This window comes from Rhinatrema bivittatum, chromosome 2 (genome assembly GCF_901001135.1).
Source record: "Rhinatrema bivittatum chromosome 2, aRhiBiv1.1, whole genome shotgun sequence".
In the NCBI taxonomy this organism is placed as follows: Eukaryota; Metazoa; Chordata; class Amphibia; order Gymnophiona; family Rhinatrematidae; genus Rhinatrema; species Rhinatrema bivittatum.
Window position 1 is genome coordinate 717,653,210 of NC_042616.1, and position 27,787 is coordinate 717,680,996.

The following is a 27,787-nucleotide window of genomic DNA, read 5'->3' on the forward strand; positions in this document are numbered from 1 at the left end:
AGTTATTTTCAGACATATACAAATTCCAGTCACTATGACAACTTCTTAGATAAAGCATGGGTAATTGACTTGCATTTTCCTAGTGTGTGTCCATGATGCTTTCTGTTAGATAAAACTATGACTGCTGCACAGTCTGTTTGTTAACATCTAGTATGGTTTAAAGTATAAATGAAGTAAGTTATATGCGATTGAGTGAACATGATACACTGAATCTTTCTGTATCTGCACATACATGCAATCTTTATGTTGCAGAAATAAGGTAAATTGCCTTTTTCTATCTGTGTTAAAGATATAGACCATAGCCCCCTCACCAGATTTTCGTTAAATCATCAGTTTTAGATATTTCAGTGGATTCATTCAGAAATAGAAATACTCTAATACCTATTGGTGACATTGGGACTGCTCAAACACTCTGATAAATTATCTATCTTAATTGTTATGTTTGTAAATAAGTCGGTGCTTGTCTGCTTGCAGAATCAGCATTCAGTAGATTTTCTCAATTAGATAAATGTTAGTGAAGCTGTGTGGTTGAAATCTTTTTACCCTGTCTTTTGTTTATTTCAGAAAATCACAATGTAAAACAGGGGTAAGGGATTCAGTCCTCTAAAGCCCCTCGCTAGTCAGATTTTCACATTATTTCTAATAAATATGCATGAAATAGATCTGCATACAATTGAGGCAGTGTGTATGTAAATATATTTCATGTATATTCTTTTGGGTTATCCTGAAAACCCAACCAGTTATGGTCCTTTGAGAACTGAGGTTGCCTACCCCATACAAACTCTTACATTCAACCCTCGCCATCTCTTTGCCACAATCAGTTCCCTCCTCACACTTCCCTCACCTCCCTCCTCCCCTTCACTCTCTGCCTAGACTATGGCTAACTACTTCGATGACAATATTCACAAAATTAGTCTTGAATTCTCAACCAGATAAACCTTTACCTGCCTCTGCTCCATTTCTTTCCTCTACCCTTCCCCTAGCTTCCACCATTCTCTCTCCCTTTCTTGAAATCACTAGTTGTTCCTCTGAACCTGTCCCCATCCAGTTCCTTGGCTCCATCTCCAGTGCAATCATCCGTTCCATCTATTACATCCTCAGTCTATCACTCTCCATTGCTCCTGTTCATACTTCCTTCAAACATGCTGTAATCATACTATGTCTTAAAAAAAACCTCTCGCTTGATCCTACCTGTCCTGCCAACTATCATCACATCTTCCATCTCCCTTCTTCCTTTTGCCTCCAAACTAATAGAACGAGTTCTCTTCACTGCCATAGCCTTGAGTTTCTTACATCTGAAGCCATTCATGATCCACTCCAGTCTGGTTTTCACCCTCTACGTTCAACTGAAACAGTCCTTGCCAAAGTTTCCAATGACCTGTTTATGGCTAAAGTCGAAGGTTTTTACTTTGTCCTTATCTGCCTTGACCGATCTGCTGTGTTTGACGCTGTTGATCACCACCTACTCCTTGATATTGTCTCTTCATATAGATTTCGGACTCTGTCCTGTTCTGGTTTTCTTCTTACCTCTCCCACATCACTTTTAATGTTTCCTCTGGTGGTTCCTCCTCTACTTCCAATCCACTATCAATTGATGTACCTCGGGGTTCTGTCCTGGATCCTTGTTCCTTCTCACTATATTCTAATTCTCTTGGTACTCTGATTTCTTCTCATGGCTTTCAATGCCATTTTTATGCTGATGACTTCAAGATCTACATTTCTACACCAGAAATCCTGTCCTTGATCTCTCCCTCCTTGTCTGACATTGCTGCCTGGATGACCTGCTGCCACCTTAAACTCAGCATGGCCAAGACAGAGATCCTTAACTTTTCCCTCAAGCCTACTTCCCCTCATCCTCCTTTCTCTATTTCCTTCCAGTCTCTTCAGTCCAAAACCCTAGGAGTCATCTTTACCTCCTCGCTTTTCTTCTCTACACATTTCCAAACCTCTTTCTCTAGAAAATTGCTAAAATCTACCAGAAATATTATCTACTCTCTCTTCTCCTCACGACTTAGACTATTGCAACCTGCTCCTCACAGGTCTCCTAACAAGCCATCTCTCTCCACTGCTGTCTGTCCTAAATTCAGCTGTACAACTTATCTTTCGCCAGTCACTACCCTCAACCCCTCTTCTGAAGTCACTGCATTGGCTCCATCTCTACTACTGCATACAGTTCAAGCTCCTCTTTCTTACCTACAAATGCTTTCACTCTGCAGTACCTTACTACCTCTACTCTCATCTCTCTGTACACCCCTCCTTGTGCTCTTTACTTATTGGACGAGTCACTCCCAATTCCTGACTCTCTTCTTTCCACCTGGCTGCGCAGTGTGCTTGGAATAGTCTTCCTGAACTGGTGCGTCGTGCTCCCTCTCTCACCGTGTTTAAATCCCATGTAAAGACCCATCATTTTAAAGTTTCTTTTAAATCTTAGGCCTGATTGCATTTAGCCTATTAACTAACTAACTTTTCTTTTTTAACCATTGTCTTGCTTTATGAAATGCCCCAAGTCTCTTGTCCTGTATGTTTGTCTTATTAGATTGTAAGTTCTATTGAGCAGGTACTGTCTTTGTGTTTGTATAATTCTGTGTATGTCATTTATTTATTTATTTATTTATTTATTTAACAGTTTTATATACCGAAAATTCTTGTAAGGGGTTACAAATCAGTTCAGTTTACATAGAACAGCAACAGTGCTTCATTAAATGAAAGCAATTACATTGAACAATTAACAGAGCTTCAAAAGAGAACAATTACAAAGAGTTAAGGATTCCAGTAAGAATAATAAAATTATTGACCAATAAAACAAGCAAATAACATTTAACATTTAAACAGCAAACAGTGTCTCGGGGAGAATAAATATAATACGCACGTGATGGCAGAGGTTAATGTCATGTAGCATATTAGACATTTTAAGTGGTATATAAAACATTACATTTGCCATTACCTATAATTTTATATATGAACTTATTTTGTGTCTGTTTCACTTTAGAATTTGGGACAATATTTTATTGAGGAAAGATATTAAGTAAAATAACACTTTAATATCCCCACTTATATTTCTTTGCACATCATAAGGTAGTCATAAGTGACATAATCACTGGAGGGAGCATATTAAATAAAACTACTGGACACAGAAATGATCCGAAATATAAATAAACAATCCTAGATTTCAATAATAGGAGTTTACCATCCAGGACAAGAACCTTGGAGTCATTGTGAACAATCCTTTGAAATTCCAATCTCAGTAAGCAGCAACAGAAATGTGTGTAGTATGTTTTAATATTTAAATTATTTTGAGATTTCAATAAAATGTGATAAATATAATGATAATAAATGGTATAAAGTGGCTCTCATATAAAGAGAGGCTGAACAGATTCATGCTCTTCTTGGAGAAGAGAAATGTGAGAGAGGATTTGATAAAGGTATATAAATTTATGTATGTGTGGAACAAATTAATACAGAACAGTTATTTACTTTCTATAATTGTACTAGGACTAGGGGATGCTCTATGAAATTAACTGGTGGTAGATTTAAAAACTCATAATTAAACTTTGAAATTTGTTCCCAGAAAATCTGGTTACGGCTAGTAGAATGGCTGAGTTTAAAAAAAGATTTGTACAGGTTTTCATGAATAATTAGCCAAAAAGACTGGGTTGTCTCCATCTGTTTCTTTCTGGAGTAAGCAACATTGGAATAGACTTTCCTATTAGCATCTGCTGGGTGCTTTTCAAGTGACATTAGACTGCCCATTGTCAGAGACAGGTTAATAGGCCAGAAAGCTGCAGAGGAGCCATAGGAGATATAGCATTATGGAAATGCCAGGGGACATTTACTCTGCAGTTGCCAGGTAGTTAGACATGCCCTTGGATATTCCTATTGGTTCAGCACAGGCATACACCTTTGTTGGTACAACAGATGCAACTTCTACTCTTTTGGCCTTGTTCCTGTGCAACCTTGAGCTCTGCATCCTAGTTCCCAATATTCCTGCTTCACATCCATCCCTGCAATCCTGCTCCAGTCTTTCAGCTACTTGCTTGGATACCTTTCAAGTTAGGTCTGGTTTTGCCAGAGTTAACCCTTCCTTAGCTTGGTGGCTCCCTGCTCAATCTGTAAAATTAATCCGGCTATCCAGCCACTTCAGGTATGCCTTTTCTTAATATACCGTTTACCAGAAACCAGCAGTACCCTGACACTGATCCAGCTTTTGATCCAGTTTTTTGTTCTTATGTATTTACTAGTTCTGTTATATATTGTGCCTAGATAATATAATTAATGGCCTTCATCCTCTTGTGAGCAAAATAGAGACTTTCTAAAAGAATTGTTTTCTGAAAACTTCATAAATCACTGAGAAATCACTGAAAAAAAGCTATCTGAAAGTTATTTTCAAATAAACCGCAAATGGATTCAGGAGCATGAATAAATCAAGGTGAGCATTGTTATATAGAGAACAGCAAAAGTACCTTCATTCAGGTTTAAGGACCCCAAAAGTTCCCATTGTAGGTAAGAGTTTCATATTTTTGTTTAAAACTCTTTGCATATATCATTAGGGACAGCTGGAAGGTTATAATACTCCCTTAGAATCCTCCCCCTCAGGTAGGGAATAGGAAATTAGATTTTATTAGTACTTAGATTCTTTTCAAAAGTTACCTTGGTGGAAAAATACATTCAGAGCATCAGTCAGCTAGGAGCCCAGCCAACCATGGATTTATAGTGACCATCTCTTTCTAGTTATTATTTTCTACGAGTCAGAGTTTATCTCTTTAACTGGAAGGTGAGAAACGTGATGATAATAATTTCAAAGCAATTTATAATGGGGCAGATTTTCAAAGGGTTACATGCGTATAATTACGTGCGTAAGCCCAAAAACCCGCTCCTGCGCGTGCCGAGCCAATTTTGCATAGGCCCGGCGACGCGTGCAAGCCCCAGGACGCGCGTATGTCCCAGGGCTTGAAAAAAAGGGGTGGGGAATGGGCGGGGCGGGACAGAGGCCTCTGGCACAGTGGCTGTGCCGGGGGATCGCGCTGGCACTTGGCCGGCGTGCGCAACCTACACCTGCCCAGAGGCAGTCACAACTTATTTATCAAAGGCGAGGGGGTGGTTTAGATAGGGCTGGGGAATGGGTTAGGTAGGGGAAGGGAGGGGGAGGGGGGGCGGAAGGGAAGTTCCCTTCGAGGCCGCTCCGATTTCGGAGCGGCCTCGGAGTGAACAGGGAAAGCCATTGGGGCTCCCCTAGGGCTTGGTATGCGCAAGATGCACAAGTGTGCACCCCCTTGCTCGTGCCGATCCCGGATTTTAAAACATGTGCGTGGCTGCGCACGCATGTTATAAAATCGGGCATAGATTTGTTCGCGCCAGGTTGCCTACCTACTAAAATCTGGCCCAATAAGTATAAAAATACAATACAATAAAAATAAAACATAAAAAATCATCTATCTCACCTCCAAACTTATAATCTAAAATAAACAAGCAGTCAATATTCTCTTTCTTTTGTCTTAAGTTATCCCCCATATTAGCCAAAAACTTGGAAGAATAACTACATTTTTAATGGTTTTCAAAACCACAACTAGACCTCCACACTTCTCAATTCTAATGGTAATGTATTCTAGCCATTAGGAGCTGTTTAACAACATTTTTACTTTCATCTGCTGCAACAAGTGTGCACATACTGTCTGTGGTGGGAAGCAATGTGGAAGTACATATGCTATATATAGGAGTTGTGTTTCTTCTGTCAGAGAGAGTGAAGCCACACACTTAGATGCCAGTTTCCTCCATCATTTTTTATGGTTATTTACACTAATTTTATAATAGTTAATAAAATAGTTTCTGTATCGTAATGTTGGGTTACATGTTTCATTTATTTGGCTGATCTTGAGTATGGAAGATGTTGTCCTGCCTATTGGGAACATAGAAAATGAAAGTAGGAAAGTAGGCCCATCTAATCTGGCCAATTTCATTACTGGGGCAATACCATAATTCCCAGATGATATTGTGCTTTCTCCTCAATCCTTTCCAACTAGGGATCCTGTCTAACCTATGCTTTCTTGACTTTTGTTACTATTTTTGTCTCCTTCTGGAAGGTTGTACCATGCACCCACCATCCTTTATATGAAGGTGGATGGGACAAAACCATAGAACATCTTCATCTTTGTCTGTCCTCAATTAAAAAATGACTCCATCAAAACAAACTTTCTCTCAATATTTCCAAGACTGAATTCCTTCTATTTCATCAACTGCATTCTATGTTCATCAAACCATTTTTAAAAAAAACATAACTTTTTCTACTGATGCTCCAATCAAATGTCTAGGTGTCTTACTTGACTCTATATTTTCATTCTATCCACATATCAAATCTGTCATTAAAACCGGCTTCTATAAACTCCGTCTTCTAGCTGGTTTACGTCATCTTCTGCACTATCACGACTTTCTTACAGTCGTACGTGCAATCACTTTTCCACACATCGACTAGGGTAATAGTCTTCCATCTAATTCACTTCATGCTCTACAACTTCTGCTCAATTCTGCTGCTAGACTCATTACAGATACCAAATGGTATGAACATATCTCTCCCGTTATTGGAAAAACTAAATTGGCTTCCAATTGGCCAACGAATTCACTATAAAATTCTTATGATAATATTCAAACTGCTGAGTTCACACTCTTGTTCATGGTCCAACACTTTATTAAAAATTTACAAACATCTAGAGAGTTGAGATTTTCCCAATTAGGTGTCCTTGATGTTCTATCTCCTCGTCATGCCCGTTTGGCCATTACACATGAGTCCACCTTTTCCATTGCTGTACCGACCCTCTGGAACACCCTACCAATTGATCTACAGTTAGAAGACTCCCTTAAAAAATTTAGAACAACTTAAAAAAATTATTTGCTGAAGCAAGCCTTCCTTTGATTTACATAGACGTTCTCAATGCAATTGTCTGCATTCAAAAATGTTTTTTGTTTGTTTGCTTTAACTGTATTTTATGTTTTTATTTTGTGAATGTTATAGCTGTAAATCGCTTAGACTGATTGTGTGTTAAGCGATTAATGCATTTTAATAAAATGAAAATCAAATGAAATGAAAATGATGTTGATCCTGAGTCTAGCCTCACTAGATCTTCAAATCATGGCCTATTGTTTGAGAGCATTTTTAATACTGGAATAGTTTTTTTCCCCCTATGCTTGGTGGAGCATTGGAAGTATGTTTGACTGTCTCTGTCATTGGCACCAAATCTCCTTTGGTACGGAAAGCCAAGAATAGAGAGTTAGCAGATATTGTCTACCCTCCTAATGGCTACATCTTGAAATAAGCTCAGCCTCTCAAACAGAAACTTGAATGCATTATTCTCCAGAGGTAATTACAATTGCCATCGTTACCTCCCCTATGGTTACCCAGGAAGATTTGAACATTTTACTCAATGCCACTCTTTTTTTGGCTTCAACAATATTTGAGAGGAAGTTGGACCAGAAGATCCTTACTTGACATCCCAGCTTGCTCTAAGTGCCATCACCATCTTTGATACTGAATGAATTGGTCCTTGAGATCTGTTCCCTGACATTGAGCAAGTCGGCACATTTCATATTTGTGGTTACTTTTTCTGTATTTGGTGAGCATGTAGGTTCTGTGTAGGGATCTGGCACAGTCTGGCTTGTTCTGTTTTCTCAGTAGGAGGTGTATTAGTGTGTTAGACCTGGTGTAACTTTGCTGTGCTGCTTTTCCTAGGGAAGGTTTTTTTTTTTTGTATGGCAGGTTTGCTATGTATGTGCTGGGTGTGCTTTTTAGCAGAATTTTGTATTACATAGAGTACCTGGAAGTGAAGGGAGTTTGCATTGACACCAAAATTTAAATACTTTTGTTGTATTTTGAGTTCTAATGGGCAGGAGAGTTTCTGTGGGAACTACCGGTATATTATCTGACAGAAATTATTATGTAAAATAGTTGGGACTTAGTTCAAAATAGACAAGGACCTCCTACACTGAATTTATATTTTGGGAACAGCAGAATTTTGATGTCTGATTTGACTTTTGTGGTGCATAATTAATTCTTTTGTATGCAGGACATATTTAGCATCTCTGCGGTTTTTGTATTGATTCTGAAATATTTTGTGCTGTGAGGCCTATTTTCATCAGAGTTAGGCTCCTAAATTTTAAATTGGCCTTTATGAAAATTAACTAGGGCTGACTTTCTAGCTTTAAGATTCTAGTCTCATTAGGATCCTACGTTTAGGAGCCTAAAAAAGTGGGTGGTTACAGTAGCAGAATGAGGGAGAGAAAAAAAAGATAGGAGCTTACCTCTGATTTTTAGCTCTAGGCACATAATTTAAGAGCCTTTGTCAAGGCAAATAAATAGGTCTAAATTTAGGTGAACTTTCATCTGAAAACATAGGAAACTTATTTTCAGCTGAACTTAGGTAACTAATTTAAGCATTTAATTTAGGTACCTAAATGTAGGAGCTTGGCTGTTTTCGAATATCAGCCTATGCTTTTAAATCTATTTTGAGAGGGAACTACTGCAGTTTTCCATTGGGACAGTGTACTGGACAACCACCTCCTCTTCCTTCCCAATTAACCTTTGCTCAGTACTGGTACAGGGAACAAGTGTCCTAGATTCACCCAGCAGGAATCTGTTAGCCTTACTCTAACCCTGCCACAACAGACCCCTATAAATGGGATCAAGGCACTCATAATTATTACTGAAAACAAAACTCTTGAAGGGCGCCAATTAAATCTAGTGGTGATGTAGTGGTGGTGGTGGTGGGAGGAGCACAATAATAATTTGTACAGGGTAGCAAAAAGCTAGTACCAGCCATGTCCTTATCAAAGGTCTGAAAAATCTGGTTCAGGGGAAGAATGTTTTGTTGAAATTCTGTCTCCTTTCTTCTTCAGGCAAGGAATTTATCCCCCTCAGAGGACCTTTTCTTTTCATCTGATATGCAGAAAATGGTTGGGACCATTCCATTTCAGTCAGAGGATGTATTTATTTTGTTCCATTTGATTTCATGCCCTAACTTGGTAGCCTAGAACATGTTACAACAAGATATCTACCAAAAGAAGTAGAATATATATTTTTACCTCACAAATGATGAGCCCAGATCACCATTACTATGCTTCATCAGGTATACAGATGTCCCTAAGATGTTGGTGGTAGTGCCTATCTTCTGACTTCTACAGCATGAACAGAGGATAATGTGAGAAAGCCCTGCTATGTATAACTCCTCTTGGAAAGCAAGTAAACACAAACTATTTTGATGAGGTAGCTGCTGGATTCAACATATTTCAGTGGCCATACCAATCTGTGGTTTTTGAGTCTGTCCTGAAAAGAGCCATTAAGTCTAGAGCAGGGGTGGGCAATTCCAGTCCTCGAGGGCCACAAACCTGTCGAGGTTTTAGGATATCCTAATGAATATGTATGACATAGATTTGCATACAACTGAGGCAGAGTGCAGGTTAATAGCATTTTAAATATTTACAACGAACAGTTAAATGAGCTGGTTGTGTTATAGAACTAGAAGTTGAAGGACATTAGCTGGAGTCCGGGAAAGCTTGTTTGAAGAGCCAAGTCTTAAGTCTCTTCCTGAAGGTTGGGAGGCAGGGTTCCTGTCTTAGGTCTGGGGGGATGGAATTCCATAAAGGGGGACCGGCGGTAGAGAGGGCCCGATCTCTCAAGGTAATATGTCTAGTGGCTTTGGTTGGAGGAACCTGGAGTGAACCTCTATATGCATCTCTGGTAGGTCTTGAAGAATTGTGTAAGAGGAGAGGAATTTGCAGGTCGATAGAAGTATGTTGATGAATGATTTTGTAGATAACAGAGATGGATTTGTAGAGAATTCTGAAGTGCACTGGCAGCCAATGAAGGCTTTTTAGGATAGGGGAGATGTGATCTCTTCTTCTGGTGTTTGTTAATATTCGTGCTGCCGCATTTTGTACCATCTGAAGCGGTTTGGTATAGGAGGAAGGGAGACCTAGTAGGATAGAATTGCAATAGTCTAACTTTGAGAAAACTAATGCCTGAAGGATTGTTCTAAAGTCCTGCAAGTGAAAGAGAGGTCTTATCCTTTTCAAGACTTGGAGTTTGTGAAAACAGTCTTTGTTAGTTTTGTTGATAGAAGCTTTCAAATTCATCCAATTGTCAATTAAAACTCCAAGGTCTCTCAGTTGCGTGGATTGTGGGATGCCAGGGTGAGTGGAAATGATGTTACTGTTCTCGGGAGAGATGAGCAGGAGTTCGGTTTTGGAGGAATTTAATACTAAGTTTAGACTAGAGAGGAGGAGTTTGATTTGTTGGTGGCAGTTTTCCCAGTGATCTAGTGTTTTCAAGTATGTGTCTTTAACAGGGATTATTATCTGAATATCGTCCGCATATAGAAAATGTTTTAGATTGAGGCTGGAGAGGAGCTGGCATAGCGGTAAGAGATAGATGTTAAAGAGTGTAGGGGACAGGGAGGAACCCCGTGGGATTCCTACGGTTGAATTGTAACGTGATGATTCTTTGTTTTGGATTTTAACCTTGTAGCCTCTGTTGTTGAGAGAAGTTTTGAACCAATTAAGTGCGGCGCCAGTAATTCCTATTGCCGCCAACTGATTTATGAGGATGGAGTGATTGACAGTGTCAAACGCTGCCGAGAGGTCCAGTAGAATCAGTAGAAATGATTGTCCTTTGTCGAGGCCCATGATGAGGTAGTCTGTCAGGGAAATGAGGAGTGATTCTGTGCTAAAGGCTTTGCGGAACCCATGTTGGGAGGGGAACAGGAGATTATTATCTTCTAAGTAGTCTGAAAGTTGAGTGTTCACTAATTTTTCCATGAGTTTTGCTATGAAGGGCAGGTTGGCGATCGGGCGGAAGTTATTTGGGCTTTTAGGATCCAGATTGGGTTTTTTTAGGAGTGGTTTGAGAGAAGCCAATTTAAGGTCCTCAGGGTAGAGTCCTTGGGAGAGAGAACAATTAATGATGTCCGCCAGAATTTTGGAAATTCTATCCTGAAAACCAGACTGGTTTGTGGCCAGTCTGGTTTGTGGTTTTCAGATATCCTGAAAACCAGACTGGTTTGTGGCCCTCGAGAACCACTGAAAACCTCTGGTTTGTGGCAGTGGAATGCAGAAGCGTCTCACTGGAACATCATTCAGCTGGAAGCCAGGTCTGTTTGTTTGGCATGTTTGCCATTCGGCGACAGGCTGCAGGGTCAATCAGTTTGGATAATGTTGGATAATGCAATGACTGTGGCTTAAATCAATTGGCAGCGAGGTACCAAGAGTCAACAAGTATTGCAGGAAATAGATCATCTGATGGCATGGATAGAAGTGAATCTCCAGATTATCTCAGCTTTGCACATAGCAGAAGACAGCAATAGCAATGTAAGAGCAGACTTTCTCAGCAGGGTGAGTCTGGACCAGAAGAAAGAATGTTGTCAGTCGAGGCATTTCAGCTGATTCTGGATCTCTGGGGTCTCCCGTTCTTAGACCTGCTGGCAACTTTGTGCAATGCAAAAGTTCCACAATTCTTCAGCTGCTGGATAGATCTGAAGTCTTTGGGGATTGATGCCGTAATGCAGGAGTGGCCGGAAGACAAGTTGCTGTATGCCTTTCGTCCATGGTCCATGTTAGGCAGATTGGTTCGAAGGATTGGGCCCCACAGAGGGATGGTGCTCTTGGTCGTTCCAGATTGGCCCAGGAGACTGTGGTTTGCAGATCTGCGGAGCTTCCTGGTGCACAGGAACCTGCTGTAACAGGGAGCTGTTCTTCACGAAGATCCGACTCGATTTTTATCTTACGGTATGGCTCTTGTAAGGGCTCACTTGCTGAAACGTGGATACTCTGCGGCAGCGATTTCCACTTCTTTGGCCTATGTGTTGATTTGTAGAGTGTTTGAGGCCTGATATGAGGATGGAGGTACTCTTCCTTCTTTGGCCAAAATCCCACTCATTTTGGAATTTCTGCAGCATGGCTTGAATAAAGGCTTGGCCCTCAATTCCTTAAAGATACTCGTAGCTGCACTCGCCTGTTTCAGGGATCAGGTGAATGGTGGTTCCCTGTTGGCCCATTTCCTGAAAGGAGTGAAACATCATCGTCATCCTTTGCAGTTTCTGGTGCCCCCTAGGAGTCTTCATATCCGTATTTGATTTCTTGGTAGGCCCTACATTTAGACCACTGCATACTCTGTCCTTGTGCTTACTGACCTTGAAAATGGTGTTTCTTGTGGCAATTTATTCTGTGCATAGGGTTTCTGAACTGCAAGCCTTGTCTTGCTGGGAGCCATTCCTCCAAGTGACTCCAGGGGTGGTATAGCTGCATACTTTCAAAAAACTACCAAACCTCTGCAGATGATTCAAAATGCGGCAGCAAGATTGTTGACCAGTACCAACCGCTGCGAACACATCTCACCCATACTTAGGAACCTTCATTGGTTACCAGTGAATTTCAGAATTCTATACAAATCAATCACCTTAATCCACAAAACCATCCATCATCAACTTCAACTTGACCTGGAAATACCATTCAAACTCCACTCCTCTAACAGACCAACTAGAGATATTTACAAAGGCACTCTCAATGTCCCCCCACTAAAGCCACACGCCTCGCTACGACCAAAGACAGAGCCTTTTCGATAGCAGGCCCATCTATCTGGAACAGCATCCCATCAAATCTCAGACTGGAGCCTTGCCTTTTAACTTTTAGAAAAAGACTTAAAACCTGGCTCTTTCACCAAGCCTTCCCTGAACCACCAGTCCATTACTAGTTGGCATTCATTCCTACCCGGTCTGGCACTCTGTCTTCTCGTATAAAATGGACTCTGAGAAGTTCAGGTTATAGCACTGTTTAAGTTTTTTTTAATTTGTTCATTCTATGGTAACAACACTTTACCGGCCTTTCTTCTTTCCAGCTTGTTGTAAGCTTCCAAGTTCTCTCCCCCTGTTGATTGTAACTTTGACTTATTCCTACCTATTGTTATCTTCCGTTTACTTGAATTATTACTCTAGTTTTCCCTTTGTTAAACTGTAAACCGATCCGATATGGTTATTTACTATGAAGGTCGGTATAAAAAACTGTTAAATAAATAAATAAAAAATAAATACTGTTCCTTCCTTTTTACCGAAGGTGGTCACTGAGTTTTATTTGAATCAGTTCATCTCCCTGCCATTCCTGGACAGAGAGAGAGAGATGTAGAAGAGAATTGTCTCTTGTGAGCCTTGGATGTCAAGAGACATATTGTCAGGTATTTGGAGGTTACTGAGCCTATGCGAAAGTCAGATTGCCTGTTTGTCCTTCACGGCGTACTAGACAGGAAGAGCCAGCCTCACGAGCTACAGTAGCTTGCTGGGTTAAGGAGGTAGTCATGGCTGCATACATGGATGCTGGAAAGCCGTTACTTACTTGGGTTAGGGCTCATTTCACTAGGGCTCAGGCAGTGTTATAGGCAGAAGTGAAATTGTTGTCTCCTGTCGACATTTGCTGAGCTGCGTCATGGTCTTCCTTACAAACCTTTTCCAGATATTATCATCTGGATGTGCAAGTCTGGGAGGATGCAGCCTTTGTGCGGTTTTTTACTGGTCTGTGGGCAGCCTTCTGCCCTATTCGAGAGTAGCTTGGGTACATCCCACTTGTTCTGGATTTATCTGACTGGGCGCTAAGAAATGAGAAATTACTACTTACCTGATAATTTCCTTTTCTTTAGGACAGTCAAATGAATCCAGATTCCCTCCCTTGGCTGCCGAATTATTATAGTGTGCTCCTCTTGCAAGACTACGTATTACAGGGATTCCTGGTAAGTTTTAGTCCAGACTCTAGACTGTTATTACATTCTTGTCTGAGCTCAGTGTTGCTGTTGGCCGAAATGGTTATCTGTTTTTAATCGTTTTTTGCTAGTCTGTCTACAGTTGCTTTTGAAGAGAATATTGGCAGGCTGATATCACTGTAGGGGTATATATATTGTGACATTGGTTTGCTCAATCTCCATCTGCTGGTAGATGTGCATATCCCACTTGTTCTGGATTCATCTGACTTTCCTAAAGAAAAGGAAATTATAAAGGAAGTAGTAATTTCTCATTTTAAAAGCCTGGCTGCACCAGAACCTGGCATAAGTTGGGCCAGTGTATATTCTGTGCAAATTTTAAAAGGCACCAGCATATTTATTTATTTATTTATTTATTTATTTAGCAGTTTTTTATACCGACCTTCATAGTAGATAACCATATCGGATCGGTTTACATTTTAACAAAGGGTAAAACTGAGGTAACAATTCTGGTAAATAATAGATAACAAAGGAAAAGGAATAAGTCAAAGTTACAATCAACAAGGTATGGAAAACTTGGAGGCTTAAAGACAAGCTGGAAGGAAGATAGAGGCAGGTAGAATAAATATAACATGATACGAATAATTTAACGGGTTAGAGCATATGCGTGTATCTCCTGCTACACGCACAAAACATTTTTCATAAAACAGTGGCGAGGATGTGGTCTGGAGGGAGCATGGGCGACCCTTGATTTCATATTGAAATCAGTGTGCAAATACGAGCACAAGCACATGCTGGGGTTCCCTGCCATGTAGATTTACTTTGGCCAATGATGGCGTGTAAGTATAAAATAAATAGATCAGAAAGCTTTTAAAGATCGGGGCTAACGGGGAAAAGTGGAGGCTATTAAACTAGGGGAGGTTTGAAAGTCCTATCCCTGGGTGAAGTGGGAAAACTGGTAACTGTGTCTGCGCATCTATTAAAATCCCCCCACTTATGCGGTCGAAGCAGCATTTGCGTGCATCCACTTAAAATTCTGCACGTTAAGCCTATTTTAAAATGTCCTCATATATGTGTATATATTATAAAATGGCCACATTCTCGGGCATGAGTTGGCAAACTCGCGCATGTATGTGCTCACATGCCTGTTTAAAAGTAACCATTGTGTTTCTAAAATGTTCTTGTTTACTTTTTTTGTAAACACATGTAACTTTGACCCCTGATGAAGGTAACGGTTTGGAAGAAACTGGCTATGTTGGGTTTTGTAAGTGGGAGCACTGTTTTTTGAGTGAGTTGTGAACAATCAAAAGATAAGTTTGTAGCCATGTTTTTAGTAGTTTCTTTTGAACTGAATTAAGTAGATAGTATCAGCAGGCAGCAAAAAGCTCATATCCTCTATATAATGCTCCAGGATTTTGAATTTCACATTGGCTATATGCCTTATGTTGTATTTTCCCTGCAGACAGCTTGCAGAGAGGAAATGGATAGGAAGAAAATCAAATATTTTCAATGGGTTGGATTTGGCCCTAATTATTTCCAAATCTCTCTGTTTCCAGAAAGAGTTTAGAGGGCATATACAGGATTTTGTGGAACATCCCCTTAGTCAAAACCCTTAAGAGTGAAATTTGATGCTTTCTGTGTTGAACAGAGGGAATATTCTATTAAGTAAGGTCAATGAAAACTATTGTATGTTGATATTAAATTGTTTTTATCCTTGAAAAATTATATTTTTCTTATTTTTGCTTCGCAGTCTTTTATTTAAATTGTATGTATAATAGGTTTTAGAAATCTAATGTTTACAAGTGCCAATGCTGTGTAACAAGTTTTCATTTTTAACTTAAGACTATATTTCTAGTGGTATTAAGAGATCCAGCTTTAATTAAAATTAGATTAAAGACTTTAAACATATTTTTGTCACAAAACAGTAAGATCAGAAAGTATTGTAAAAATTTAAGAAAATTTTGCATTTGTAATTGTGTAAAACTTATATCCATTTTTCTTGCTACATTTCCGCTACTGTCCCAGTGGACTTCTCTTTGTACTTCATCTGAAACTGTTGCCAGTTTTCTCTCAGGTTCCCACTGGGCTTCCAGTGCAAAAAATCTTATCCTTCCGATGACAGAGCTTGCATGAGTGATTTCATGCTTCTTGCATTTTTGTTCACGGGAATTAAGAGTAAAATGTCCGTACAGCTGAATACAGCATCTATTTTTGTCATTTTGAAGTTTAAACTCTGTTGTTGGAACTAAATGAAGAGATGCAGGTGTTCTCTAGTTCAAGTCCTCTGGGAGTTTTTGATGGTAGATGCTTGCAAAGAAAATGCATGTGTTTCCAGAGTCAAACAGCAGCTGTGAGACAAGGATTTATGTTTTTCTCAGAACTTTGGGATTTCAAAATGTTACATTTAATCACACGCACAGAAAGCAGAGCAAATGTTAAAGATGTAACATATAAAAGTAGAGGGCTGATCACTTTACCATACCCACTAGTTGTGGGAATATGGCAACAACGTGATCTTTAATCTTAATATGAACAATTTGAAAGGGATTATAGCAGTAGCCTTGACTTGATCTTTTGAAAACTTTGCTGTTGCAGTAGAGTGCAGATTTTATTATTTTAATTGATATAGAATCTGGTTCATTCTTCTTATTTTGACTTTGAAGGATATGTTAGGATATAAAAATCTAAAAACCAATTTATTTTCTCATTGTTTATGCAAAGTTAAGTCATATATTTCAAAATGCAAAGATTATAGTACACTTAGAAAACTGCTGTTTGTTTTTAGAATTTGGTTGAAAGCTTTATGTACAATGACTGGTATAATAAATAGCCATTTAAACTAGTTTTAAAATGACACATCATTTGGCCAGTGATATAATCCCCTGCAACTTCTGGAAAGTTACAAATTCACAGAATAAATGTGCAAGCAAAGACATGTGCAGAAAGCACTATAGATTTTTTTTCCAGTGCTTAAATGTAGCCCTTCTGTGTGAGTCTCATAATGGTTTTTGCAAAAGTATTTGTACTTTTTTTTAAAAGGAATTATTAATTTCTTTTTTTTAAGGAATTATTAATTTCCAGAAGTTGCTGGAAATTAATACTTTACACAAAAAAGGTGTAAACAAATTGACTTGTTTATACATAAATGTGTCCTAAATGTTTATTCTAACATACATACATAAACTATGAAGGTGAATAAAGGACCTGCAAGACCCATTTGATTGTTTTCCTTTTCTATTGCAATACTGTAGAGCAAAAGTGAGCAACCTATACGGTAGTCTGACATTCTAAAATAATGCTTTCCAAACTGCCTATACTTTGGTCTTTAATAAAAAGATTTAGTTACAGAAAGGCAAGAAACCTCCCAAAAACGCACAGGTGGGGAGCAAGCTGTTGCGACCATCGGTTGCAGCGGCTGCGACCGCTCTGCCTTTCCTCTTTTTCTCCCCTTTCTCTCTCTTTGGGCAAGATGGCTGTCTCCGGTGCCGGGTGCTGTGGGCCTTGGTGTTCTCAAACCAGCATGGGCGTCCCCATCTGCCATGCTTACTCCCATGGCTTCCTAGGGCGTGAGCGTGCACATCTGACGCTCAAATACACGTCCTGGCGGGAACCTCGGGGGCGGCCACACTGCATGACGTCAGTACCTCTGGGTATAACTAGCCTCCGCTTCCACTACCAAATCGATTTAGCAAAGGCTTCGCTACTCTGCCTGCTCTAAGCTGCCAGCTTAGACGCTTCCTTTCGCTAAGGGCATCGCTCCAGCAGAAGCTCTAGACACCCGCTCCTCGGGGGGTCTCTCGCTTCCAACTTCCTTCGGGGTCCTCACTAACTTAGACAACCGCTCCTCGGCGGTCGTTTCTCTTATTCTTTCCTGGATATTGGACCATTGGGTACTCGCTTCTCGAGGGCCTATCTACTTCATATCCTTCACCTCGGACCTTTGGTTCCACCATCAGGAATATACCTTCACTATGTGAGTACCTCTACGAACCAGCGCTCCAACTCCACCCACCAGCCGCGGCATTAACCGCACTGCGGGCTCCTGCTTATCATGAACATCTGGGTAAGACTATACTTTTGAGCCTGTTGAGCTTATTGGCACCTCGTGGTTCAGTGCCTTACCGTCCTGCATTACCATCTATACAGCAGTACAATAAAGACTCTCGCAGTGGTTCCCCACGGGGCTCCTCCCCATGGGCAGAGTCATCTCCATTGCGACCAAGGGTCCACAATGCCTCAAACACAACAGATTGCTAACTCCATGGACTCGGCTCATCTCGCAGCCCTGCAGGCCATTCCTGGCCTAGCCCAGTGGATTACAGAACAACAAAAGTCTTTGGAGAACCTTGCTAGTGCCTTTAATCAGTTACACGCTCCACTGAACTCCTCAGCTTCTACTGCAAAGGAGTTGCTGTTTCCATTGGTACCCCTCAATACCACTGTGCCTTTATCTACACCTACCCGCTTTACGGGTGAAGCCAAGCTGTGCAGAGGTTTCATCAGTCAATGCAGCATGCATTTCGCTTTACAGCCTAGCCTCTTTCCCACAGAGGCTTTGAAGACTACCTACATCCTGTCGTTCCTTGAAGGATGAGCCCTGGCCTGGGCTTCACTGCTATAGGAAGATGAAGATCCTATCCTGAATGACCTATCAGGATTTCTACAACTTTTTAAGTCTGTGTTTGATGACCCGGCGCGCCAGACCATCACTGGATCCGCCTTGCTCAACCTTCAGCAAGGTAACAAGCCACTTACAGACTTTGCCATTGAATTTAAGACTCTAGCATCTGAACTGCATTGGGACACTGGGTGCCTACGTGCCATATTCATAGAGTGTCTTAACTCTCGCATAAAGGACAAACTTGTGGCTCACGATTTGCCTGAATCCCTTGAGTCCCTGATGGAACTAGCAGGGAGAATTGACCGTTGATCCGCGATCATATTCAAGAGGCTAAGAGTCCACGAAGGTCTACAATGGGGGCTAACCATCCAAAACCTGTGCCTTTTGCTTCCAGCTTACCGTCTGCACTGCTAGAGGAGGAGGAGGAGCCTATGCAACTAGGCCGAGGCCACTTGACCTCTAAGGAGAGACGTTACCGCAAGCGCATGGGCCTGTGCATGTACTTGATCCCTTGAGTCCCTGATGGAACTAGCAGGGAGAATTGACCGTTGATCCGCGATCATATTCAAGAGGCTAAGAGTCCACGAAGGTCTACAATGGGGGCTAACTATCCAAAACCTGTGCCTATTGCTTCCAGCTTACCGTCTGCACTGCTAGAGGAGGAGGAGGAGGAGCCTATGCAACTAGGCCGAGGCCACTTGACCTCTAAGGAGAGACGTTACCGCAAGCGCATGGGCCTGTGCATGTACTGTGGCCAGTCGTGCCACGCAGTCCAAACCTGTCCCATTTGTCCAGGAAACTGACGGGCCTGGGATCTGCAGGAGGACTTCTCCTGGGCCTTACCTCTCCTACTCCTCCATTATCTTTACCTGTTTCCCTGCTTTGCGGAGGTCTCAAATTTCAGACTCTCACTCTCATTGACTCCGGTGCCCGAGGTAATTTTATTCTGCAGTGCTTGGTCGAACATCTGAGGATTCCTTCCACACCAATAGATAAGCCTCTGCTATTGTCATCCATCCATGGAGAACCACTTCCTGGAGAAGTTTCTTTGATCACCCAGGCCATTGGCCTGCACACTGGAGCCCTATACTCAGAATCAATTTCCTTTCTAGTGTTGGTGGTGTTGGGTTTGCCGTGGCTTCAAGACCATATGCCACAATTTAATTGAGCTACCTTGGAATGTCCCGATGGAGACCAGATTGTCATGGTCGGTGTCTTGCTGAAGTTTCACCCCTCATCTGCATGCCTACCACTCCATCATTACCTGGCTTACCTACATATAATATGCCTCCTTTCAGGATGTTTTCTCTAAGCAAGCAGCTGATGCACTTCCTCCACACAGAGAGTTTGATTGTGCCATAAATCTGAAGCCAAACTCTGAACCTCCGAAAGGAAGAGTCTACCCTCTTTCTGTAGCTGAGATCAAAGTTATGTCTACCTACATACAGGAAAATCTACAAAAGGGATTTATCAGACCTTCCAAATCCTCTGCTGGTGCAGGCTTCTTTTTTGTAAGAAAAAAGGATGGCACCTTACACCCCTTCATCGACTACAGGGGTCTGAATGAGATTACCATCAAGGACAGGTACCCCCTGCCCTTAATGTCTGAACTGTTTGATAGACTCCAAGGGGCCAAAATATTCTCCAAATTGGACCTAAAAGGGGCTTACAACTTGGTGCGTATTCGAGAAGGAGATGAATGGAAGACTGCTTTTAACACCCATGATGGGCATATGATTCTCGTCTGGCAGGCCATCCTGGACAGAGTTACACCTTAGCAATGTTGCAAAGGTACTATTGGTGGCCAACCATGAAGAAGGATGTGCAAGCTTACATGGGTTCCTGTGCTGTCTGTGCCAAGCAAAAACCACCACTCAGGTGACCTCGGGGTCTATTACAACCTCTACCATCTCCGGATGAATCTTGGACCTATATTGCTACTGATTTTGTAGTGGACCTACCATCATCCAGCAGCAACAACACCATATGGGTTACGATCGACCGTTTTTCTAAAATGGCACACTTTGTAGCATTCCCAGGATTACCCTCTGCTACCAAATTAGCTAAACTTTTCATAAAGCACATCTTCCGTCTTCATGGGATGCCCAAACATATACTATCTGATAGAGGAGTGCAATTTACTGCAAAGTTTTGGAGAGCATTATGTCAGAGGTTTGACATCACTTTAGATCTAACCTCTGCCTACCATCCTCAGTCTAACGGTCAGACTGAGAGGATGAATAGGAACCTGAAACAATTCTTGCGATCCTATGTCAACTCTAGACAGAACGACTGGGCTGAATTACTGCCTTGGGCAGAATTTGCCATCAATTCACATTCTGCTCCTCAACGGGGTCTTCCCCTTTCCAACTTGTCTATGGGAGACAACCTTTACCTCCGCTGTCTATTCCATTGACAGTAGCCGCTACTGCAACAGAATTACCCAATGTTGGAGACAGACATAGGAGCTCCTTTTTAAAGCAGGACAAAAGGCAAAAAGGACCTGTGATGCCCATCATCAAAAGGCACCCCAGTTCCAGCCAAGCGACAAGGTCTGGTTAAGCACAAAATACCTCAGACTCAAGGTCCCTTCTGCAAAATTTGCTCCTCGCTTTGTGGGACCTTTCGCCATTCTTCGGCGATTAGGAAATTTAACATACAATCTCAAACTGCCTCCATCAATGAAGATACACAACACATTTCATGTATCTCTACTAAAGCCAGTGATACTCTCCAAGTTTTCCAGAAAAGAACCAGAGCCCACCAGCCTGGACATAGAGGATGACATTGAATATGCCGTAGACGACATCCTTGATGTACGTAAAAGAGGCAAGACATGGGAGTACCTCATCTCTTGGGAGAACTATGGCCCAGAGGAAAACTCCTGGGAACCACTGGCCAATATTATAGAAAAGGAGATGCTGCACCAATTTCACCTGGCACACCTACGCAAGCCCAGACCACCTGGAAGAGGTCTTGGAGAGGGCCCATTGAAAGGGGGGTACTGTTGTATCCGTCGGTCACAGATGGCTGCGACCGCTTTGCCTTACCTCTTTTTCTCCCCTTTCTCTCTCTTTGGGCAAGCTGGCTGTCTTCGGTGCCGCGGGCCTCAGTGTTCTCAGACCAGCATGGGTGTCCCCATCCATCATGCTTACTCCCGTGACCTCCTAGGGCGCGAACACGCACATCTCTGACGTCCCACCATTCTACCATCAGGAATACACCTTCACTATGTGAGTACCTCTACAAACCAGCGCTCCAACTCCACCCACCAGCCGTGGCATTACCCGCACTGCGGGCTCCTGCTTATCGTGAACATCTGGGTGAGACTATACTTCTGAGCCTGTTGAGCATATTGGCACCTTGTGGATCAGTGCCTTACCTTCCTGCATTACCATCTATACAGCAGTACAATAAAGACTCTATCCATTCTGTTTCTGCTAACTGTGTCAGCCTATCGCAGTGGTTCCCCACGGGGCTTCTCCCCGTGGGCGGAGTCATCTCCATTGTGACCAAGGGTCCACAATGCCTCAAACACAACACAAGCCCTGGAATAAATGCTCTGAATCCTGATTAGATCTGCTTTAATTTTGTGTGTGTGTGTGTTATGCTGAGAGCATGGCGGAGAAGAGCAGTAACTTGGGCTTGTGGAAGTTTCTGACCATGCACAAGCATGCTTAGGTGGTGGCAGGAACCAGACAAAATGCTGAACAGGTGGCCATGGCCAGATTATTCCCCAGGGAGGAAGTAGCAGGTTATTTTCAAAAGTTACTGAGTGACTGCAGGTGGTAGCAAATCCAGGTATGAATGTGTTGGAGGCAGATTCAGTGATTGCAGGAACATCTCATGTTTTACTCCCGAAGGGATTCTGCACCAAAAGGTTGAAATTCTGCACCAAAAAATTGAAATTCTGTGCTCACATTCCATAAATTCTGCAAAATTCTACAGATTTATTTGTCAAAATAACACAGTATTTTTGCAAATCATCATCCTACATTTCAGTATTCTCATTTAAAAAATAGTACAGAAAACATAGAGCCTTCACATTTTTCTCACTTAGGGACAGATTCATTAAAGGTTTTCTCTCATTTTGTGTCTATGGGAAAACCCCTTAGTGAATCAGATATTGATTTCCTTCTGGCAGAAAGTACACTCTCTTCCAGGGCCTAGGCCTCTTATTCAGCTGCCAGTGGGTTGAGGTCCTTCCCCTCTTCCTCCTCCTCCCTCTCCCTCCTCCTTCCCCCTCCTCACTTCTCCTTTCCCCTTTCTCTTGCCCTTCTTCCCCCTCTTCTCCCTCCTCCCTCCTCCTTCCCCCTTTTCCCTCCTGCTTCCCCCTCCTTCTCCCTTTTCCCCTTTAATCCCCCTCCTTCTCCCTCCTCCTCCTTATTCTCCCTCCCTCTCCTCTTATCCCCTCCCTCTTCCCCCTCTTCCTTCCCCAAATTTACAGCCATTTATTTACCTCTTTCTCACAGAGTAGGAATATTAAGCACTGACTGGAAAACAAACTGTGGACTGCAGTCTTCAAGCTGCCTGCTTATGCCACGTTTGCGAAGTCCCTGACCCAACTCTTCAGGCAGGCTCGAGGAGCTTGGCTTTAATCAGTGCTGTGCTGCCTCCTGTGAACCTGGCTCTTTCTGTGCTACCACTTGCAAACCTGACTCGTGCTTCCGGGATCGCAGAGTCCTGCAGTTAAAGCCCCTCCTTTTCTAGCAGGCCCGCGGAGCCATTATTGCCGCAATCCTAGCTGTGTTTGCGGTCGGAGTGACGGTGGGCCTGGAAGCAGCAAATTCTGCAAGGAAAATATGAAAATCTGCACAAAAGGGGAAATATGCAGAAATTCTGCATTCCTCAGTAGTGCAGAATTCCCCCAGGACTAGCGTTTCAACCATTTCAAGGAGTAGAGAAAACTGCAGGTAGCCTTACCTGAGAAAGCAAAATTCTTTCAAGGAAATGCAACCAGTGCAAATGAAGAAAGGCAATATGGCAGAATAATAATTATTATACATTTTATATGCAAAGGGAATAAGATATTTGAAAAGATGTAGCTCCAAGAACTTTATTTTCTTCACATTTTTAAAAACTATTAACTATTTTTAATAAAGAAAAAATGAAGTGGCAATTTAACACTGTTCAATATCTTTGTGAGCGACATTGCGGAAGAGATAAAAGGTAAAGTTTGTCTATTTGCAGATGAAACTAAGATCTGGAATAGAGTGGACATGCCAGAAGGCATAGAGAGAATGAGACATAATTTAAGAAAGCTTGAACAATGGTCGAACATATAGCAGCTGAGATCCAATGCCAAGAAGTGCAGAGTCATGCATCTGGGGTGCGGTAATCCAAAAGAGCTGTGTGTAATGGGGAGTAAAGGGCTGTTGTGCACAGAGCAAGAGAGGGACCTTGGGGTGATAGCATCTAGAGATCTGAAGACGGTAAAGCCAGAAGAATACTAGGCTGCATAGAGAGAGGAATAGCCAGTAAGAAAAAGGAGGTGATAATCCCCTTGTACAGGTCCTTGGTGAGGCCTCACCTGGAGTACTGTGTTCAGTTCTGGAGACCGTATCTCAAAAGGGACAAGATGGAGGTGGTCTAGAGTAGGGCGACCCAAATGGATGGGGTCTCCATCAAATGACTTATAAGGAGAGGTTGAAAGACCTATTTTTGTATACCCTGCAGGAGAGGAGGTGCAGGGGAGATAAGATACAGACCTTCAGATACCTTAAAGGTTTTAATGATGCACAATCAACAAACCTTTTCCATTGGAAAGAAATCAGTAGAACTAGTGGTCACATAATGAAACTCCAGGGAGGACGACTTGGAGCCAACGTCAGGAAATATTTCTTAACGGAGAGGATTGGTGGATGCCTGAAATGCCCTTCTGGAGGAAGTGGTGAAAACAAAAACAGTGAAAGATTTCAAAGGGGCATTGGATAAACACTGTAAATCACTAAAGGCTAGAGGATGGAAATGAAGAAAAGAGTGCATGGGGGTAACTTGATGGTGTGGCGGTTACTACCCTTAAGTAATAAGCCTGATACTTTTGATGTAACTCCAACATTGCTCTCTGCTTCAACGGCAAGAGGTAACAGGGAATTGAACTCAGACAACAACCAGTAAGAGTCCTGACTTTGATGGTCTGGAAAACGGATAAGTGGGGGTGACCTGTGTGGCGAGGCAGATGCTACCATAAGCTTGCTGTGCAGACTAGAGAGACCAGTTGGACCTTTCCTGCCATCACTTCTTTGTTTCTATGAGCAGAAATACATTAAATATTTGTTGTGTTAAGAGAAGCTGGCTATTGTTTTCATGGTTGATTTTTACAAGTCTTGAAATATTTTTTTGTGTGTGTGTTTCCCATGGGGTCCACATTTGTGTGGACATTACCTGATTCAGAGGACAGGGATCTCCTGGAGAAACCTTTCTTCCCCTGGCCCTAGAGTAGGTAATAGCCACAAAGGTGGCTCCAGGGAAAAAAGTTTGCCCATCCTTCATATAGAGCCTACTTGATCTCAGACTTTACTTCTGTATCCTCCCAACTAAGATTCCTGTGTGTATTGCATGTGTTCTTGATTTATATTTTTAGTGGCTTCTATTTTCAGCCATTTCAGGCTGCTGGTGCGTGAAATTTACGCCTGCCCAAAGGCAGGCGCAAAAGCTAAGACAAGAGTCAGGGGGGGTTAGAGTAGGGCTTGGGGGGGGGGAACGTTAGGGGACGGGGTGGGAAGGTTAGGGGGAAGGGAATGGAGGAAGGCAGCATGGCTCAGCGCGCACAATTGTGCACCCCCTTGTGTGCGCTGACCCCGTATTTTATAACATGCGCGGGTCTGCGCGCGCATATTATAAAATCAGGCGTACATGTGTGCGCTGGGTAGCGAGCGCACATGTAGGCCTCGCGCGCTTCTTTTATACTGTTTCATTGGCTGCTTCAATTCTTTACATCAGTGAAAAATGTTTGTTACCACTGTTATTAATGTCACAACTCGAACTTGCTTGAGCATTTAAAAAAATGTACCTTGCCAACTTTTGAATGTTTTTCTTATTAATAAATAATTGAGATAGGTTAGTGATACAAAGTTGCAAAAGAACTTTTTGTAGATAGTGTAAAATATAAGCATTCAATTTATTCATATCTTCATTACCTTTGGAAGCAAGAGTTTAACTTCATTTTCCTAGTGTGTTTTAATTAAAGGTTTGGGAACATTAAAGACATCATCACTCTTGCTTATTGAAAGTTAATGGATATGTTTAAAAAAAAAAACCCCAACAGAAAAACTTATTTGTGTTCTATCAACTTGTCAATTATAATTTTTATTTAGTGATTCTCACATTTGTTTCTATTGCCATAATTTTATAAGTTGGAAAATCTCAATTTCTTTGCTTGATTTTGATTAGTGAGGAATAGGTTTCCTTTCTTTTTATGATTCTTCTCTGCTATAGTTACATATTTGGCTTATTAATTGAAAGCAGTGTAGTAATATTTTTTAAAAATCTGTAAATACTTTTAAATTTTTATATGTACTGTGCAGTGTTGTCCAGCAAGATCCATTTGATAAACATTGTTTTTCTCAACCTGATGAGGTTTTAATTATTCAAGGAAGGGATTTAATATGAGCTAGAAACAGAAAATTCAGTAGTCCACAAAATAACTGTAAATAAAAACCTATTCTTTATGAACTCTTAAAACACAAATTTAGCCAGTCCTTCCTGTTAAACTTTAAATCTAAAGTTTAAATAATTACTAGCCATAGGATTGACATTTTATCCCCATCTGCAAGGGCTATTAAACAGTAAAGTTTGTTTGTATCAGAGTTCAAAGCATAGCAGTTTTACATCCTGTATAGATTTTACAGCAAGTCTCTTTATTTTATAATATAGAGACCAATATTCTAAAACAGCTGAATCCCTATATTTATGCACGTAAATTTTCAGCTCATAATTAACCCAAATTTAGGGCCTAGATTCAGGACTTTTAGGTGTCACATTGTTGGGTACCGAATTCCCCACCCCAAAACTCTATCCTTGTAGCCACCCACTTTTTGGGATCCAAATTTAGGAGCCTAGTGAAACTGAAAACCTAAATTTAGGGATTCACTCCTAGTAAATTTTCAAAAGAGCAATTTCTTAGCACCCATTCAGATGAATACAGAAGACTTGGGTTATGCACTTCTACCAGCAGATGGAGATTGAGCAAGCTGACGTCACAGTATTTATACTCATGCAGTGACCTCAGCCCGCCAGTATTCTCCGTCTCCAGCAGATAGTGAACGTGCATTTTCCAACTGAGGATTGCTTCAGTTTTAAGAAGGAGAATTTCAGATAGAAAATTAAATTAATACCCCTCTCTTCTGCGGTGATACCAAATGATTGCTCCCCCAGTTGAGAATTCCTGAGGTGATTTCTGTGGTCCTTCAGAGCTGTGCCTTGGTCTGGTAGCTGGTTTTACCGGGGTGGACTTACCTGCTTGAGCAGCTGAAAGGCAACAGGTGCAGGAAGATGAGCACGGTGGTGATGGTACATGCCCTGTACACACACGCACATGCACACACACACACACACTTTACTGTGCAGGGCTTCCTCCCTTCCGAGTTCAGCACGCCGATCTGACATTCGTCACGCTCTGTGGGAGGTCAAGGAACATTGGCAGCCTGGCGGGTTGAGTAGCTTCTCTTGGCTAGGGCCTGATCCAAGGCTTTTTGCTGCACGCAGTGTGGTAGGCCACAACGGCTTCTTAGGCGCTTTCTGAGGCTGTCCTCTGCAGGCTTGTCCGGCGTGTGCGTCTCGCTATGCATCCAGTTGTGCACCCAGTTAAACTTTGAATTCTATGTGCCCACGTTTGACGCCACCTATTGGCCATGCACTTATATCAGCACATCAGTGGACTGTGCACTTAAGTTCTTTGTGCACTTTCCTTTTGTCCACCTGGGTGAATGTCTTGGTGTGCATGCTTAAGTCCTGGTCGCATAATTTTTGGGCGAGTAGTTGAGTGCCTAGATGTATGCACACTAGTGTGGGATATATAATTTTTGGTCGCCTAGTTGATCGCATATAGATTTAAAAAAGAAAAATAGTACCTTGACACACGCCTCCGGCTGCCGCTCAGTGCATTGTCGGCCATAATAGCACCTGTGCCTGAGAAGCCTCAGCTCCCCTCTCTTTGCACTGCTTGTCATATTTGGGTATCTCAGCCAGGAGTGCCCGCTGAATTGTGCCTGCACTGTTTGGAGGCTCATGGTGAATTGTCTTCCTCTGATTTCACTAAGTCTGGTTCTTTCCAACTGGATGAGGGTTTGGTTAAAGATGTCTCAGGTGGGGTACCTGAATTTGGAGCTCCCCTAACTGGATCCTCAGCAAGGGAAGGTAGCTCAGTGAGTACGCCTCAAGTATCTCTTGGTCTAGATGCTTCTACTCTTCCTGGTAAGAATTTTTTTCCAGGGGTTACAATCTTT

General features: G+C 41.8%; 1 protein-coding gene across 1 annotated transcript in view; it reads left to right on the forward strand.

The window, feature by feature from the left end:
• Positions 1-27,787, forward strand: part of VPS13B (vacuolar protein sorting 13 homolog B) — a 2,198,633-nt gene that overhangs the window by 658,857 nt on the left and 1,511,989 nt on the right.